Source organism: Lathyrus oleraceus, chromosome 5 (genome assembly GCF_024323335.1).
Source record: "Lathyrus oleraceus cultivar Zhongwan6 chromosome 5, CAAS_Psat_ZW6_1.0, whole genome shotgun sequence".
In the NCBI taxonomy this organism is placed as follows: Eukaryota; Viridiplantae; Streptophyta; class Magnoliopsida; order Fabales; family Fabaceae; genus Lathyrus; species Lathyrus oleraceus.
This window is the reverse complement of record NC_066583.1, coordinates 178378006-178396177: the sequence shown is the minus strand read 5'-3', so window position 1 is coordinate 178396177 and position 18172 is coordinate 178378006.

Sequence of the window (18172 nt, the reverse complement as noted above, 5' to 3'; positions counted from 1 at the left end):
CCAAAGCTCATACTTAGAAGTACCATGAAGATACCTCAGAATGCGTTTAACGGTTTTTAAATGTGATTCCTTAGAAGCCGATTGATAACGAGCATACATATAGATGCTAAACATGATATATGGCCTAGATGCATTGAAATATAGAAGAGAATCAATCATAACTCTATACTTTTTCATATCAACATCCTTATCATTTTCATTCCTTTCCAAGATACCGTTTGTAGGCATCAGAGTGTCAATCGATTTTGCATCTTCCATGCCAAATCTCTTTAGCAAGTCATTTCAATACTTGGTTTGACATACGAATATGCCTTTATCAAGTTTCTTGATTTGAAGACCTAGGAAGTAATTCAACTCCCCCGCTAGGCTCATCTCGAATCTACCATGCATAAGCTTAAAAAACTCTTTGACAAGTTGCATGTTAGTTGATCCAAAAATGATATCATCGACATATACTTGAACAAGAAGAGTATCATTTCCATGGTGCTTAATAAAAAGAATAGTATCAACTTTCCCCCTTGAGTCCCCTTGATTAAAAAAACTTACTAAGTCTCTCATGCCAAGCCCTAGGTGCTTATTTGAGACCATACAAAACGCGTTTTAATTTAAAAACATGATTAAGATACTCGTGATTTTCAAAATCGGGAGGTTGGGTTACATACACCTCTTCATTAATATGACCATTTAGAAACTCACTTTTCACGTCCATTTGAAATAACTTGAAATTTTTGGAGCAATCATAGGCTAGTAGAAGGCATATAGCCTCGAGGCGAGCGACCAGAGCATAAGTCTCCTTATAGTCAATTCCCTCCTCTTGGTTATCACTCAATTTTGTCAAAATTATTTCTAAAAACTCATTTTATGCCAATTATTTGATGATGTTTTGAACAAGGGACAAGGTCCCAAACGTCATTCCTTTTAAATTGATTTAGTTCATTTTGCATGGCCATAAGCTAATGCTCATGAAGTAATGCATCTTTAGATTTAGGTTCAACCTATGAAACAAACACAAAGTGATAACAAAAGTTACTTATCTTGGAGCGTGTTATCACGCCTTTGGTGATGTATCCAAGGACGTTGTCAATAGGATGACCTTTGGATGTTCTCAAAGTCAAAGAAAGGTCATCCATTACAGTTGGACTTTCCACCTTCTCCTTTTTACAATTGTCATCTTCAACTCTCTCATTTTCCACCTCTTTAGGTTGATCAATTCCATCACCGGGTTCCTTGAGAATATCTTATGAAGATGCACCTACATCATGAAAAGAAACATCTTTCCTAATATTTTTCGGAAAAGACTCATCAAATGTAACGTGAACTGAACCTTCAATAATAAGTAGCCTTTTGTTATAAACCCTATAAGATTTACTAGATTCTGAGTATCCGAGGAATATACCCTCATCGACATTCGAATCGAACTTTCCAAGATTATCCTTTCCATTGTTCAAAATGAAACATTTACATCCAAAAATGTGAAGATGAGAAACATTAGGTTTTCTACCTCTAAATAGTTCATAAGGTGTTTTATCTAAAATAAGACGTATTAGAATCCTATTCAAGACATAACACATCGTGCTAATAACATCGGCCCAGAAATACTTTGGTAAATTTCCTCCATTAAGCATAGTCCTCACTAACTCCTCTAAAATACGAGTTTTGCGCTCCACAACCTTATTTTGTTGTGGAGTTCTAGGAGAGGAGAAATTATGCTCAATTCCATATTTTTCACAATACTTATCAAAGAAGAGGTTTTCAAATTCTCCTCCATTATCACTTCGGATGTAAACAATTTTCAAGATCATCTTATTTTGACATAGTCTAGCAAATTGTTTGAAATCCGGATAGGTCTCATCTTTAATAGATAAAAATATAACCCAACAAAACCTATAGTAATCATTTACAGTTACAAAGCCATAATAGTTACCACCTATTTTTTGGTCCTTGAGGGACCAAACAGGTCCATATAAAGAAGCTCAAGCGGTCTCGAGGTTGAAACTATATTTTTCTATTTAAAAGAGACCCTCGCTTGCTTCCCCATTTGACAAGCTTCACACAGGTGGTCTTTTGTGAACTTTATTTTTGGTAGACCGATTACTAAATCTTTTAAGGTTACTCTGTTTGGTAAATCAAAGTTGCTATGAGCTAAGGGTCTAAGCCATAACCAAGAGCTTTCACTCATGGTAGCAAGACACTTAGTTCCAACCAAGGATACATCATATAAGTTAAGCATATAGGTATTATTATCCCTCAAGCCTTTAAACATACAATCCTTTTCCTCATTATGTTCAAATAAGCAACAAGTTTTTGTAAAAGAAACTTTAAATCCCTTATCATAAAGTTGACTAATCCTAAGAAGGTTATGTTTAAGACCATCAACTAGCATAAACATTGGAGATAGTAGTAGACGAGGGATTACCTACACTACCTTTTACAAATATAGCTCCTTTTTTATTGTCTCCATAAGTGACGGACCCCTTCTTCTTTGGCACAAAGTCAATGAATGGAGATATGTCACCCGTCATATGTCTTGAACATCTACTATCAAGATACCACATCTTTTCCGTAGAGTCAAGACATTAAACATGTATATTTAAACAAAGGAAATAAGCATCCAATTTTCATTGGGTCCTTGGAAGTGAGTGAAATCAAGGTTGAATTTAGGCAACCATTAAAAAGCTCCTTTAGGAACAAACATTTTCCTAAATTTACACTTTTCAATGGTATGATCCTTCTTGCAACAATAATGACAAGATAGGTTATGATGAGATGTGTTTTTTCCATTTCAACCCTTTTTGAAGTTTTTATGCTTTTTGTGTGAATGGTCCAAAGACATTCCAAACGTATATGGATCAATGTCAAATGCAATCTTTGGTTGTAAGGTATTGTCTAATTTGACTCGAAGAACATTTATTTCTTCTTATCAATCATGAAAAGATTCACAACTAAACCTAGAAGGTTTTTCATCCCCAATCTTATCCTTTTGAACATCTAGCATAGATAGCTTAATTTCTTCTAATTTATTTTTCGATTCTAAGACCTTAGCTTCTAATTGTAAAAATATATTTTCATGTGAAGCTAACTTCTTAAAAGCATTTAACGCCTCTATATGAAGATTATCAAAAGCATCTTGTAATTGAGAATAAGATAAATCACTATTAAGCTAAAGTTTAGAAGGACTTGCATTTTTCTTCTTCCTTCCATTTGGCATAAGATAAATTTGGGCCGATTCTACACTCAAAGTAGAGTTTTCATCACTTGATGCACTCTCACAAGTAACATATGCTCTTCTTAACTTCTTGTCATGCCCTTTCTTCTTATCTTTCTTAATCATGGGTCATTGTTATATATAGTGATCAGTTTCACCATAATTATAACAAGAGCTTCTAAGTTTACCTTTCCTATTCTCATAATTTTTTGAGGACTTGGATTCCTTTCTAAATTTATCTAAGTTCCTTTCGGAGTGCTTGACACAGTTCTTCCTTATATACCTTTGGTATTTCTTAATAAATAACACAAAATCATCATCATCGTAGTTCTTGTCATTCCTTTCTTCACAATCATTATGCTCATCTTTTAAGGGCTTTGAACTTGACGTGTTTAGAGCAATAGACTTCCTTACTTCCTCCTTATCTTTACCTTTCTCCTTCTTCATCTTCTTTTCATACTCTTTTTCATGTTTTTCCAAGCAAGTGAGTTCTTGCTCATGCTCTTCCAATTTGTCAAACAAAGTAGTGAGATCAAGTACTTTAATATCATTCGCCTCTTTAATAATAGTGACCTTGGGTTGCTATTCCCTGTTAAGACATATCAAAACCTTATTAGTAGCGATATAATTGGAAACAGGCTAACCTAGAGCGTTCAACCGGTTAATAAGACGTGTGAATCTCTTTTGCATGTCGGCAATAGTTTCACCATGCTTCATACGAAAGAGTTCAAACTCTTGATTCAATGTGTTGATTCTAGCTTGTTTGGATTCATTATTTCCCTCATGGGCAACTTCTAATGCGTCCCTCATAGCTTTGGCGGTTTTACAATGGGAAACACGATAATACTCATCAATACCTAAAGTTGATATGAAGATATTTTGTGTCTTTCAATCATGTGACCACAACTTTCTATCATTATCATTCCATTGACCTTCCGGTTTTTGTACGATGCCTCCTTCACCATTGGTCATTGTAGTTTTGTTAGGACCATTGATGATGGTGTCCCATACACCCTTATCAAAAGAATTAATATGGCTACGCATACAAGTTTTCCAATAGCCATAATTTTCATCGGTAAAAATAGGTGCTCTATTATACACCCCTTTAGGTTCGGTAGCCATTATCTAATAAGCAAATCTTAAGCATGGAATAAACTGGAGCTCGTGATACCACTTGTTAGACAATAGGCCAAGATCTAGAGGAGGGTGAATATATCACAAGTTAAAATTTGAACCAAAATTGGTTTTGAAAAAGTTTATAACACGGAAGCAACTTTCAAAAATTTCCCGGATCAAAAATCGTCTAACCAAACCTACTATAAAAAATCTCAGATATGCATAGAGGTGTCAATGTAATGATAATAATCCACAAGTCAATCAACAAAAACTAATCACAACTAATTGAATATAATAAAATAAGAAAAATCTATCTCCAATGATCAAAATACATAAAAACTTAAGTCAAGAAATTTATCGAACACTTAGTGTGCAATCAACAATGTTTAAAACGTTATGTAGGGTTTATTGTTCTTAGAAATACAATCACAACCAAATTGTTTGTGATCTACACAACAATACAAAATTCAAAATGCATTCAAAATTATGATCCAAACAATGTTGATCAAATAATAAATGCAATCGACAATTTGCCAACTACAAAAATAAGAGAGAGAGAGAGAGAGAGAGAGAGAGAGAGAGAAAGAGAGAGAGAGTACAAGGATTTGTTTAGGCAGTTCCCCAATCGAACTCGATATGGGTACGTCTGCCCTCAATTCAAATTCTAATTGAGATATTATATTATATCTTACTTTGCGAAATGTGTGAATACAAGATATGAAGAAATCGAACTCTACAAACCCTAGGTTTAATGTTGACCTACCACCTCCAAAACCCTTGATCAAAGATTGATCAAGTAACCAACAATGCCGATTCAATTCACCTGTTCTTGCTATTTCCTTGTAAGGCACTCCTTGTCCTAAGACTTTTACCCGACTGAATTAATTCCAACCGCACACTTGTTGAAACCCAAGATTGTCAACACGATCCACCGTCTCATGCTACTTCCTTGCAAGGCACCTCTCGTCCCAAGGATTTCACTCGATCAGATCCAAATTGCACAATCTTGTCCAAAACCTTCAAACCCTAAACGATCTTGAAGGAAAACCTCAACTCGGTTTTCTGATTTGAATCCCTCAAAGTTATCAACCCAATATTCTCGATACAACAAACCTAATTGGATGTTATCAATCCTAATCTAGATGGCACCCAATCAAAAAATGATTATGTGTAGTTTGATTGTGCGTATGCATAGATGGAGTTGAATATGATAAGAATACTTTGAAATCCTGGATTAATGTAGGTTTTACTCACTCTAGAAACCTTACTAAAAATGATACATGTATGAAGTATTTATATGCATGAATGATTTAGGGGAAAAGGAATGCAAAGCACTTGATAAAAATATGAATTTTTGAAAAATTACATCGGATAGGTCGACCTATAAAATTTATGTGTCGACTTGTTTGATGCGTAGGTCGACCTGTCTAAAGTCATGTGTCGACCCATGACTGTTATGCTCTCCCTATGTGTCGACCTGAAGACTCAGCACATGAGACAAAAGCTATATTCTTTAATACTACACCATCTGTATCGACCTATAGAATGCATATGTCGACCTATAGCCAAAAAAAAATCATAGGTCGGCCTGTAATTACATGTGTCAACCTATAATGCTATTTTTCAAAAAATTGATTTTTCATACATGTTTGATGCATGAAACATTTTCCAAGTTGTTTCCAAATATTTGTATGCTTCCTAATGCTAAGATGCCCATAGAGAATCATAAGATACCGTCTAATATACATTAACGCTAAAGTATCCTAGTTTTGATATCATACAAAACACATCTAACGGAAGTTGCACTCACATCGTACTTTGTAGGATTAGAGAAACTGTCGTCGAGAATAATGAGTATAAGAGGATTACTACTCTTTTTTTTGTATAGGTTTCTAAAGTATGTTAATCGTCTAATGGTCAACGCTTAAATAACTAAATGGCTAAGGGAAAATATTTCTCATTGGATTTAACTGAATTGTTCAACTCATCACGATCTATTCAGACACAAAACACAATCAAATTATTCATCTATAATTAGTGTTTAATAACAATTGACCATAATATAAATTATTAAGAATTAATTTTGCCAATAAACATTTGATTAGTTAAATAATTAATTCACAATCTCCCACTTAATCTTCCATTTTGATGATTGTAAGACCCCAATTTTTACCCTAAGATTCCTCATGGCATCATAACATTGCATTTGCATCTTGCCTCAAGGATCATAAGCATCTTGGCTCTTACCTTTGGGTGGGATCTCCTGAGAGGTGGTTTGAGATCACCAAGCATGCTTGAATTGTATATTATTTCTTTTCTCATTTTATTTACTAACCACAAGCACAAAAAATTATGTCACTAACATCTTTTATTTGTAGCTTGAGTAGTCACAAGATCCAAAGCTTCTAGGAGATCCTATGTGCATTAATATGGCCAAGTGAAGATGAAAGCAAGCATGGAAATGGTTCCCCAAATCTCTCATCCATCAAATATTCCTCCCAAGTATCTCAATTCATCATTTTTATCAAAGCAAACCAAAGAGTTTGAGGCTTGTTTCCCAAGGAAACCCTAATTCATCTGTTCATCAACTGTGCCTTGCTCATGAAGCAACCTCAACCCATGATCAAATTCAATCAAGGGAAGTTCTTTAATTTATCATTTCATGCATATTTGAACTTATTTGAGTGTCCTCGATCATCAATTCATCAAGATTTGAGGTATGGACTTGAGAAGTTGATCAGTCAATTCATCTGACTATTTTGAAGTACACTGAGACCTAACTTTTGATGTGTTTTTCAAATGGAGATGACCCCAAGAGAAACAATGTTCTTAATAACCATATCAACAACTTTCATGTTCATCAAAAATTTATTTGAAGCTTGGAAGGCCATCATCCATTTCAAGACATTATAGGTCATTTTGACTGAAACCCTAATTTTGGGTCAACTTCCCAAGGACATAATTCATTCATTTTTCATTATTTTAAGGTGGGATCAAATGAATTGTAAAGCTTAAGATGTCTAATTCAAATGTTATGTTGAGAAAAATTTCAAAATCCTAAAATAAATACATGTGATAATGCAAAACATTATAGATCACTTTGGACCAAAGGCATTGAAATGTGAAAAAGTCCAACTTCAAGTGCCCATAACTTTCTCATAAAAAATTCAAATGATGCAAACTTTAAGTCCAAATTTATTTTCTTGAAACTATCTACAACTTTGATGTTTACTATTTTGTCATTTGGAGTTTGCATCATTAAAACAAAAGTGCTTAAAGTTTGGCCATTTTTGAAATTCTCACATGTACATGTTTTGCACCCTACACTTCATGATCATTTTTCATCAATTTCCAAATGTCAAATGAAGTTTTGGTCAACATAACAAATGATACTCATGCAAAAAGCTTTCCAACCATTACCCATAAGGTTATGCTTCAGTTTGGGAAATGCCATTTTCGAATAGCTAAACATATTGGTACAATTTTGGAAACTCATTAAAATTGCATTGCATGAGCTCAGCACACTCAATTTGCACGTCCATTCTGATTTCATTTGGCATAAGCTTGCAAATCCAGTGGAATTGGGCCCTCCATGCGCCTGTACAGGCCCATGCATGAAGGCCCTTTCCATCCATGCAATGCTTTGTTCATGCATATCAGCTGCAATCTGCTATAAATACAAGGCCAATGCTCCTCAATTCAGCAACCTAAGGGCACCTTACATGCTGCACGATTCATTCCTCAACCATACTCAAAGGAACTCACCATTTTTTCTCTCAAATTTTTCAGATCTAAAATTCAATTTCATTGATTGATTTTAGATCTAAAGTTCCTAAGCCTTGCTCACCTTGATCCATAGAGTATACTGCAAGCATCAACATCAAGTGATCGTGCTCTCAAGCTCTGCAAATCAGAGGTTTACTTCAAATTTTATTTTCTTCGAATCCACTTATATATTGCTTGTTTCTTGTTGTTGCTGTGTTGTCTGAAGTCCTCTACATAGAGGCAATCTTTTTGAGCTTTGAATTTTCAAAATCCAACAAGTTTCAGTTGACTCCATAAAATTCAACCTCTGATTTCTCTCTCAATAGAAATCTAGAGTGGATTTGGTTGGCACAGGGGTGATGTACATCACCCCAGCTTTCATTTGGTACCTAGATCGTGGCTTTTGGTGAACATTTTTTTCTCTGCAATTTTGGCCATCGCCGGAAGCTGGCCGGAGAAGACGGTGGTGTACACCATCATCCAGTCTCCATATTCAATCTTGGCCGTGCGTTTTGTTTTCCAGTTTTGATCCAAGCCGTCCCATGTTATGACTTATTTAATGGCTATGTGTGATGCATTGACTAAAGAACATGGTAGGCGCGCATGTGTGGACCAAGCGATTTGCCAACTCAATTAATGAGCTCTGCATCCAACGCTCCATGTTTTTTCGCTATTTTAATTTCTGATTTTAATTTTCTTTTATTTCTTTTAATTCCATTTTATTTTAAAAACTCATATCTCCTTCATTATTGGTCCAGAAAATGTGAGACCAATTGCATTTTTCTTCTTTTAATTTCTAATTTCTAAAAATGATTTTTAATATTTTTTATTTTATCATTTGATATTTTTTATGAATTTTCTCTTTTCTGCTTATTTTAAATTCATCTTAAATAGTTTCTGATATTCAAAAATTACAAAAATATTTTTCCAACCTATTTGAATGATGATAGATCTATGAAAAATATTCTCATCAATTTATTAATTGATTTGAGATTTATTTGAGATTTATTTGAGATTTTAATTCAATTAGGTTATTTTTATGCATTTTTAATTGATTAAAAATAGTTTCTGACTTCTAAAAATGCTGAAATTTTTTGTCAAATTTTGTTTGACCTTATTGAACTTAGGATAATTCACTTGGACTTTTTAAAGTTGATTTGAAGTGAATTTGAAGTTTGACCTTTCTTTATTATTTTAATTCAAGTATTATTTTAATTTTGAAAAATACCAAAAATATTTTATTTGTTTCTTGACTTCTAATCTTCATTTTGTTTCTGTTTACTATTGTTTGACCTTGATCTCCTCTATCTTTGGTTAATGCTTGTTTATTATCTCATTTCATTTCCATTAATGCACTTTAATATTCATCTTCTTCTTCTTTTTTGATCAACGAGTTAAAGATTGGTGGTTAGCCTTGATGTATGGGAGGTTTAACCTTCCTTGATTCAAATCTAATTCAACTGATCATGGATCAAGTGAATGGATTTGCATTAAGGATAGGTTGCTTCCTAATCAAGCAAAGAACCTAAATCAATACAAGATCATTTCTCTTCTTCTTTTGACATGGCAAGTTGTAGGAGTTTGATTCACTAATCAAAATCTCTAACTTGTGTTATTGCCTACATTATTATTGACCGGCCTCAGATAGTTGTGACTTCTACATAAGTCCAATTACGATTGCTTAACATAGCGCTAAATTGCCTTATGGCACACTAATACTAACCATTAACCATTAACATTTAATTCTTACACTTTACATTTATGCAATTTACTATTCTTGTATATATTATTCATTTGCTTTTTCCTTTGCTCATTTGAGCACATGTTTATGTTAATGCAATTTGCCTTTTACTCACTTGAGCACATAATTATGTATATACTTTTGTGCTTGTGTTTTGTTTGATTGTTGTGAACCAAATGCCAAAATGGACAAAAAGGACTTAGACTTTAGGACATTCCCTATGCAAAGTTGGAGTCAAAGAGCAACTAGGCATTGGGTCTTTAGAGTGCTATAAAAGTCAAAGAGCAACTAGGCATTGGGCCTTTAGAATGCTATAGATGTTGAAGAAAACTTTGAAAGGACCAATTTCTAAACTCCTTCTTGTTCATTCTTTGTTTGCTTGATAGAACTTTTTGATGTGTGTGTTCTTGTGCTAGGGATTCCAACATTGAGCTTAAGTGAAGAACCATTGTCATGAGCTTCTAAAGAGAGAGATCTAAGAGCCATTGGGGATCTTCTAAGAGCTTGCTTGATTGATTGATTGCTTGAGTTTACACTTATTTGCTTGCTTATTCCAAAGGATGGGAGCTACTTGGATCATCAATATGATCTCAAGAAGGGGACTCCATTTGTGGTCTTATTTCTTCTCCTTCATCTCTTGTATGATTAGGACTTAGCCCTTCTTCTTCTTCCCTCCACTCTAACCCAAGTCAAAACTTTTGTGCAAACATTAACATTTCTTTTCAAACATTAGAAACCTAAGCATTATGCTTTTGATTTTCAAACTTCTTTTCATAACACTTATTTTGAATTGAATCTTTAAGTCAACTTTGACCATATTTTGTAAATACTTTTCATTGGTAAATATAACTCATTCAAATACTTTTGTGGTTTCAATGGTCACTTTCTTATCAAAACTTTTCATAACCTTTAGCTATTAGGTTTGAGTTATCCTTGAGGTAGATATAATATTCACCTATATCCTTAGTGATGGACAATGAGTCTTCCATGCTTATTATAGGGTTAACCCCTCACTAGCATGTTGAAGCTATCCTCACATGGTGGATTTGTGGTTTTAGGTTGAGTTTTCTCCCTTGGATAACAAAAGACCTTAAGGCTTTTGGACCAATCAATTCACCAACTTGTTTTGAGATTGTTACCCCGAACTACGAGGTTTTGATCCTAATCTTTTTTTAAGATGGTACGTAGGCAATGGGTTTATCCATTCAAACACATAATTGTAAATAATTTGCATATTCTCTTCTCATCTCCCCAATCATGTTTGCACAAACAAATTTTCACAAAAATACCAACCTTACAACAAGTGTGAAAAGGGCTCCCTAGGAGTACCTAGAATGTTTTGGGTGCTTAACACCTTCCTATTGCATAACCAACCCCCTTACCCCGATCTCTGACATTTTTATTAGTTTTTGATTCGATAAAACTTCTCGGCTTTTGTTCGCTTTCTAACCTTTCCTTTGGATAAATAGAAGTGCGGTGGCGACTCGACTTGTATGGTTTACTTTTGATTTAGTCAATAAATCTAAAAGTAACGAATACCCCGCTACAATGATAATAATTAATTATTAAACATATTAGTTTTAATATTAGAATATCAATAATGGTCAAAACACTAACCAATCAAAAGATAAGTAAGCTTTAACGTTGCATAAATTATATCAGATAAGGAAAACAAAGCATACATGTTAAAGATTCACATTTTATATAAAAAATGGTGAATTTAGAGTAACATATTTAAGTTAAGAGAAATGTGTTATAAAAAAGGGCCTATGCATATGAATATGTTAATGATAAACTCCCACTAACCTAAAATATCAAAGACTTAATCATATGTATAAGTCTATGGTTAGTGATTATACTAATGAGTTTTAAATTATAGGTCATATAATATCCGCATAGGTCTAAGAATAGTAATTACATATAGGTGTATCATATTAAGAGAGTAACTACATTTAATTATAAGTACTTTCATAACATAATATTATACTCGATGGGAGTGTTGATATTATACTTATACTTTCGTATTTATGACCGCAAGAATGTGGATGTTGAAGATAGAATGATACAATATTATTGCATGCTAAAGAATTATTGTGCCTCTTTAATATTGACCTACACATCAAATTATGATGCTTGTTAAGATTAAGAGAATAACATATATCTCAGTATAATAGAATATGACTTCTTAGATTTATTGCATAATTTTGAAGTCTTTTTAGAATATGTCATATTTTATAGGCTAAATTACAGTTTTGGTCCCCCTATTTTACTTGATACACGAAATTAATAAACCTGTTTTAAGTTTAAACAATTTTGATCCCCCTCTTACTTTTTTATACTACAAATCGATGAGGTGTCAGTTTTTTTAATTATATTTTTTATCTACAATGTTTTATAAAAGATTCATATATGATGATTTGTTAAGGTTAACAAGGGACACATCATTTAAAAATTAACATTTCATCGATTTGTAGTGTAAAAAAATGAGAGGGGACGAAAACTGTTTGTATTTAAAATAGAGGACTAATTTTGTGAATTAGGTAAAATAGGAGGACCAAAACTGTAATTTAGCCTATTTTGTAGTGCACCCAAGAATATATGACATTATGAGAACAATAATAGAATTTTTTTCAGATTATATGATTGTGTACACATGTACTCCCACTAATTCAACATGAATAAATAGGACAAAGATTTATCATAGCCCACTATTACTAAATACTTTGATTATACATTGAGATACTAATTTTATTTTTAGTGCAAAATTATACAGAGTAGTGGTTGTATAATATATCATCATTAGAGTTTTACAAACTCAGCAACATATTTTACACATAAGTAAGATATATCTTTATTTTGATAATTTCACATGAAAGAATATGATGATCATATAAAAGGTTTACTATCATTTGAGTTAGATCAAATTCATATATTTTTAAGTAGAATACAATATTATATACAACATCTTAATAACTCACTCGAAACTCAAATGCTACAAATATAACTACACACATTTGAGAAAAACATTATGTTATGCACCACAGAAAAAATGAGACTTTAATTTATTGAATATTGAGGATATAACAAAAGTAATCATAAACTTCTATGAATAATATGAGACTATAATATATTTAATATAAATCTTCATAAAATGAAATATATTAAGTAAATGATATTTGATTCTTTTTATTTTTTGAAAACAAGAAAACACTCATATTTTATGAAAAGTGTCCTCAAACATACTAGTTACATAATGGTTGGTCCTTCTCAGACGAATTTTGTTTTTAACCAAGATAGCTTGCTCAACCAAATTGTGGGCTTGAGTGTTTTGGTCTCTAGGGATATACCCAATAGAGCCCCCTCCAACTAATTAAGGTTTTGGTTCATAAGATTCAACAAGTAACATGTATGCGTTCTACTTTTTTCCATGTCGTCTTGAACCCTACGCATTTCTTCCACCACTTCCAAGCAATCAATTATAATATGCAGATTATGAATCTTCATGAACCCCATCACCAGCAACACATTCACAATCTCTTGGGCTTCAACATCCACTACTTTGTTATATCCTTTTTGATTTAGCACATTTCAATTTCAGTTTCGTTTTTCTCATTCCAAATTATAGCGTCGAGATGCCAATCGCCTTCCACTGCTAGATTTGCATCCGTTTGGATGGTAAAAAGATATTTCCACTTAAGGTTATTGGTGGAAATTTCTTGCATCTTAATATGTATTCTCCTCTCTACTCCTATTGTATCCCTGATTGAAATTAGTATTGTTTTCATCTTGATTACCCCTTATGTAGTATGAGAACTTATCCCTATTGTTGCCTTCAGATTGACCCCTTCTATGACCAGTTTCCTCCACTCTATAGCTTTTATTCTTCGATTTACTGATAGCCACCGTACCCTTGTGAGGTGACTCTTTCTTTGCTATCTAATAGTTGTACTTCTTTGTTCTAGTTTTAGAGTGGGTAGTCTTGTTCCAATTCAGATTTATCTTTTGCTTGCTCCACTGATTGTGATTGTTTTTATCGTTGTTGTTTTGATTTTTGTACTCCTTCTCTTTAAGATTTGTATCCTCCTCAATGGTGGAGATATCTAGCATAAGCGAGGGTATCCATGTAGGTAATACTCGATCCTTCAAAAACCATTTTATTCCTAGCCCTCCATATACTATATAGGATATTCATGACTTGAGTAACAATCTCGGTGTCTTTCATTTTGTTGGCATCCTAAAACCACTCATTGAAGTGACTACGATTATTATGAAAGTTAATATTATTACTAGATCCAAATCACACTTGTTTAGTGCATTCACAATCTTTAAAGATGTGGTTCATAGTTTCACCCTTGGTCAAACATATAGGGAAGAATATGGGAAATTTCACATCCCTTTTTCTTAGCTCTATTCTTATAGGGATAACCTTGTTTAAGATGTGTTAACTTAGAGAATTAAATTTGGGAAGCACTTTTATCTTTCAAAACTTTTTCTAAGTCATGGATTCAGTCTCGTGCTTAGACCCACCAGGGTCCCCAGTAATGCTAAGATTATGGAAGTACTGGTAGCCAAATCTTATATTGTAGTTACCATTATTCTTAGGAACCCGCATAAGAGTGTCCCTATTATTATTCGGATTCATAGGGATTTGAAGGATTATATCACAGTCGTAAAGAAGAAAGGTGTTAGTAACTAGTGTTGAGTCTCGTTTATTGTTTTGCTTATCAATTAGGTCCCTAACTCAAAGCACATTGGAATTCAATGGCTTCCAAGTTAGGACTTTAAACTATCCTTAATAATGGAGCCATGGGTCCTTCCACACATTAATGGTGTGACCATTTTCTACCCTCCAATAACATCCTTTAAGAAGATTATCCTTAGTTTGGAGAATGGTTTTCCAAACGTAGCTATCACTGCTCTTGCTCTTAGCCTCAATGATGGATATATTAGGAAAAATACTCAGCTCTAATACATTTATGAACTAAAGAGTCTTGATTAATAACCAGCCTCCACATTTGCTTAGCTAGGAGAGCATCATTGAAGATGCTCATCTTTCTAAAGCCTAATCCTCTAAGGTTTTGAGGAAGAAAAAGTTTGTCCCAGGTTTTCCAATAAATCTTTCCTCATTAGATTTAGCTCCCCACTAATAATTCTTAGCCAAACTATCAATATCATCACAAAGGTTAGTATGGAATTTAAAAATACTCATGGCATAGGTAGGAATATCTTGAATAACAACTTTAATCAAGGTATTCTTCCCTGCATAAGTGAGGTGCTTTTCTTTCTAGCCATTGATTTTGCTTCTAACTCTTTCCACTAGGTAATTGAAATCCCTTCTTTTAGATCTACCAATATGGGCAGGCAACCCTAAATAAGATCATATGTTGTTCTCACAGAATATCATCATCCATTTCCTAATCTGATCCTTGGTGTCGTCTGGTACTCTAGTGCTAAACACCATGACTAATTTGTCATTGTTTATAAGTTGCCCTGAAGCTCTTTTGTACCTACCAAAAATATTATAAAGTTCATTTGCTTCCTCTTCTCTAACCTTACAGAAAATCAGGCTATCATCTGCAAAAAAAAGGTGAGAGATAGAAGGGGCGTTCTTGGCTATAGCTAAGCCTGTTATAGTTCCCCCTTCTTTGGCTATCTATAAGTAAACTAGACAAAACATCATTATACATAATAAATAGGTAAGGTGATAACAAGTCACCTTGCCTTATACCTCTAGTAGGGTTAATCCATTTAGAGTAATTACCATTAATGTCAACCAAGAAAGAAACTTTTTAAACATAATTCATAATGGTGGAAATCATATTGTGAGGGAATCCCATGGATTCGAGAGTGTTATCAATAAAGTCCTACTCCATTTTACAATAAGCTTTAGCCATGTAGAGCTTAAAGCCAACATAACCTCTATTATTGATTTTATTTTTTAGAAGGAATGAAAGGCCTCATATGCTAATATAATATCGTTTGTGATTAATCTGTTTGGAATAAATGCACTTTGGTTGGTATTAACAATTTTATCCAAATGCGGTTTAATTATATTAGTAATGGTTTTAGTAACCATCTTCGGGATAACATTGCACAAAGAAATATGGAAATAGTCTATATGGATTAGAGTATTAGGCTTTTTAGGTATAAGACATGTATAAGTTTGGTTCATATTGATAACACTACCATCATTATTATTAAGGATATTAAGTATGTGGCTAAGGATGTCCTCACCGATGATGTCCCAATAATGTTGGTAAAAATAGGAGGGAATCCCATCCATCCCAGGAGAGGAAGTACCTTCCAATTGAAAAATATATTTACGGACCTCTTCCGCTGTATAGGTATGACCCAGGGCCTCAAAAATCTCCAGGGTAACTCTGTTTTTAACGACTTCATATATGTTGGCATGTGCGTTGTTATGGTTGTTGGTAGAATAAACATTCTTGAAATAATCCACAAAAGTGTTAGAAATATCCTCTTTATTGTTGAGAATAGTCCCATCTGGCCCTTAGATTTGATTAATAAGAATCTTATTTTTTCACTGGCTCGCCCGCAAATGAAAGAATTTAGTATTTACGTCCCCTTCGGTCAGCCAACTACAATTAGCCCTTTGACTCCAATATATTTATTCCACTTTGAGAGCTTCATCCATCTCAAGTTCATCCAACTTTATTCTATATGTGTTTTTATTTTTCTTCTCTTTATCCAGTCTATAATGAGCCACAAAGACATTTTTTGCAAGGTTGCCAAACTTATTCTGCCCCCATTTACTAAGATCTTCCAAAGTAGCTTTTAGTCTATCTATATGGTTACCGTTGGTACCATTCCAGCTTTAGAGAACAATCTCCTTGTTGCCCTCATATGTAGTCCATATATGTTTTCAAACTCTAACTGTCTAGAATTGGCTTGGTGTTCCATAGTACTATCCTGGGATTTGCTGAAAAACAAAAGAATAGGAGAATGATCAGAGGCATATCATAAAATGTGAGTGATAACATGGTTAAGATATTTGTTCACCCAATTGTTAGAGACCAAATATCTATCAAGTCTAGCTTGAATTAAGTGTTTACCATCCTGATTAGTAGCCCATATGAACATGCAGTACTATGGAAAACACCTATTACAACAGTTGGAAAAGGGATACAACCACACCAACCGTTGTAAGCTAAGGTGTGATTGCATATATGATGATTTCCACAATGGTCGTGCGACCATGATTTTAAGCCATGTAGCACACTACCTATTATAATGGTTGTTTTAAAGAACCATTGTGATATTTCTTAATGCATAACATTTAACAACGGTTGGTACAAAAAACCGTTGTGATATATACATTAAAGTTATAAAGGTTAAAGAACTAAATGAAGATAACAGGCTGAAGAATTCTTGTTAAGAATTGAACGTATACTTGTTTTCTTATATAAATTTATCTATCGTATTATAATTTTCTAATGCAGTCTGAAAAATTATATATTCGGTAAGGAATTGGAGAAACACTCAAACCACATAAGATATAATAAACTTATATTTTAAACAAAAATTAACAACAACATTCATCAACACAAACCTTAAACAACATATATGATACAATAAACATATCAACTCATAAAATGTTTCAGAAATGTACATGTCTGATAATGGCATCTATAATGAAAGTCCCATAGTTGTGACACTCACTTTAACTTCTTCCTCATTATTGAAACAAGTATCCATACCTATAAGTAAAAACAAGCAGAAAGTTCAAATACTATGAAACAAGATATTGAAACTTAAACAATAATACATACACATATTTTGGAACATAAACTATAGTGAAGACGAACCTATAAAGTAGCCATTTGCTAAGATTTTATGCAACAAAGGTATTGTTAACGACCAATTTGTGTAAATAATCCATAGTATTTTGTGGCCATTTCCACTTGATCTCAATGGAATTTCTTGTTAACACCTTAGTTTTAAGTGTAAATATGTAGTTTTTAACATTATCATGTAAATAGCTTTTGTTTGATCATTTTGGTGCAAATTTGTAGGTTTCAAAGCCTATTGGAAGCATGAGAAACATAAAGGCACCAAGCAAGACCCAAAGTTTCAATTTTGAAGATTCCAAGTTTTCCAAAGTTGGCTAAGCGCACTCCTAAAGCGCTTAGAGAAAGAGAGCAGGAGGAAATTGGGAATTTCACGCTAGGAGTGTGTTAGGAGCATGCTGAGCGTGAATCAAGGCGGTTTAAGTTATTTTTGTTGATCGCACTAAGTAGGCTCCGGTGGAGCTTAGCGTGATTTCACTTTTTGGCTCATGCTATATATACTTTTGGCTAGATATTTTGGGTCACAACTCACTCCAA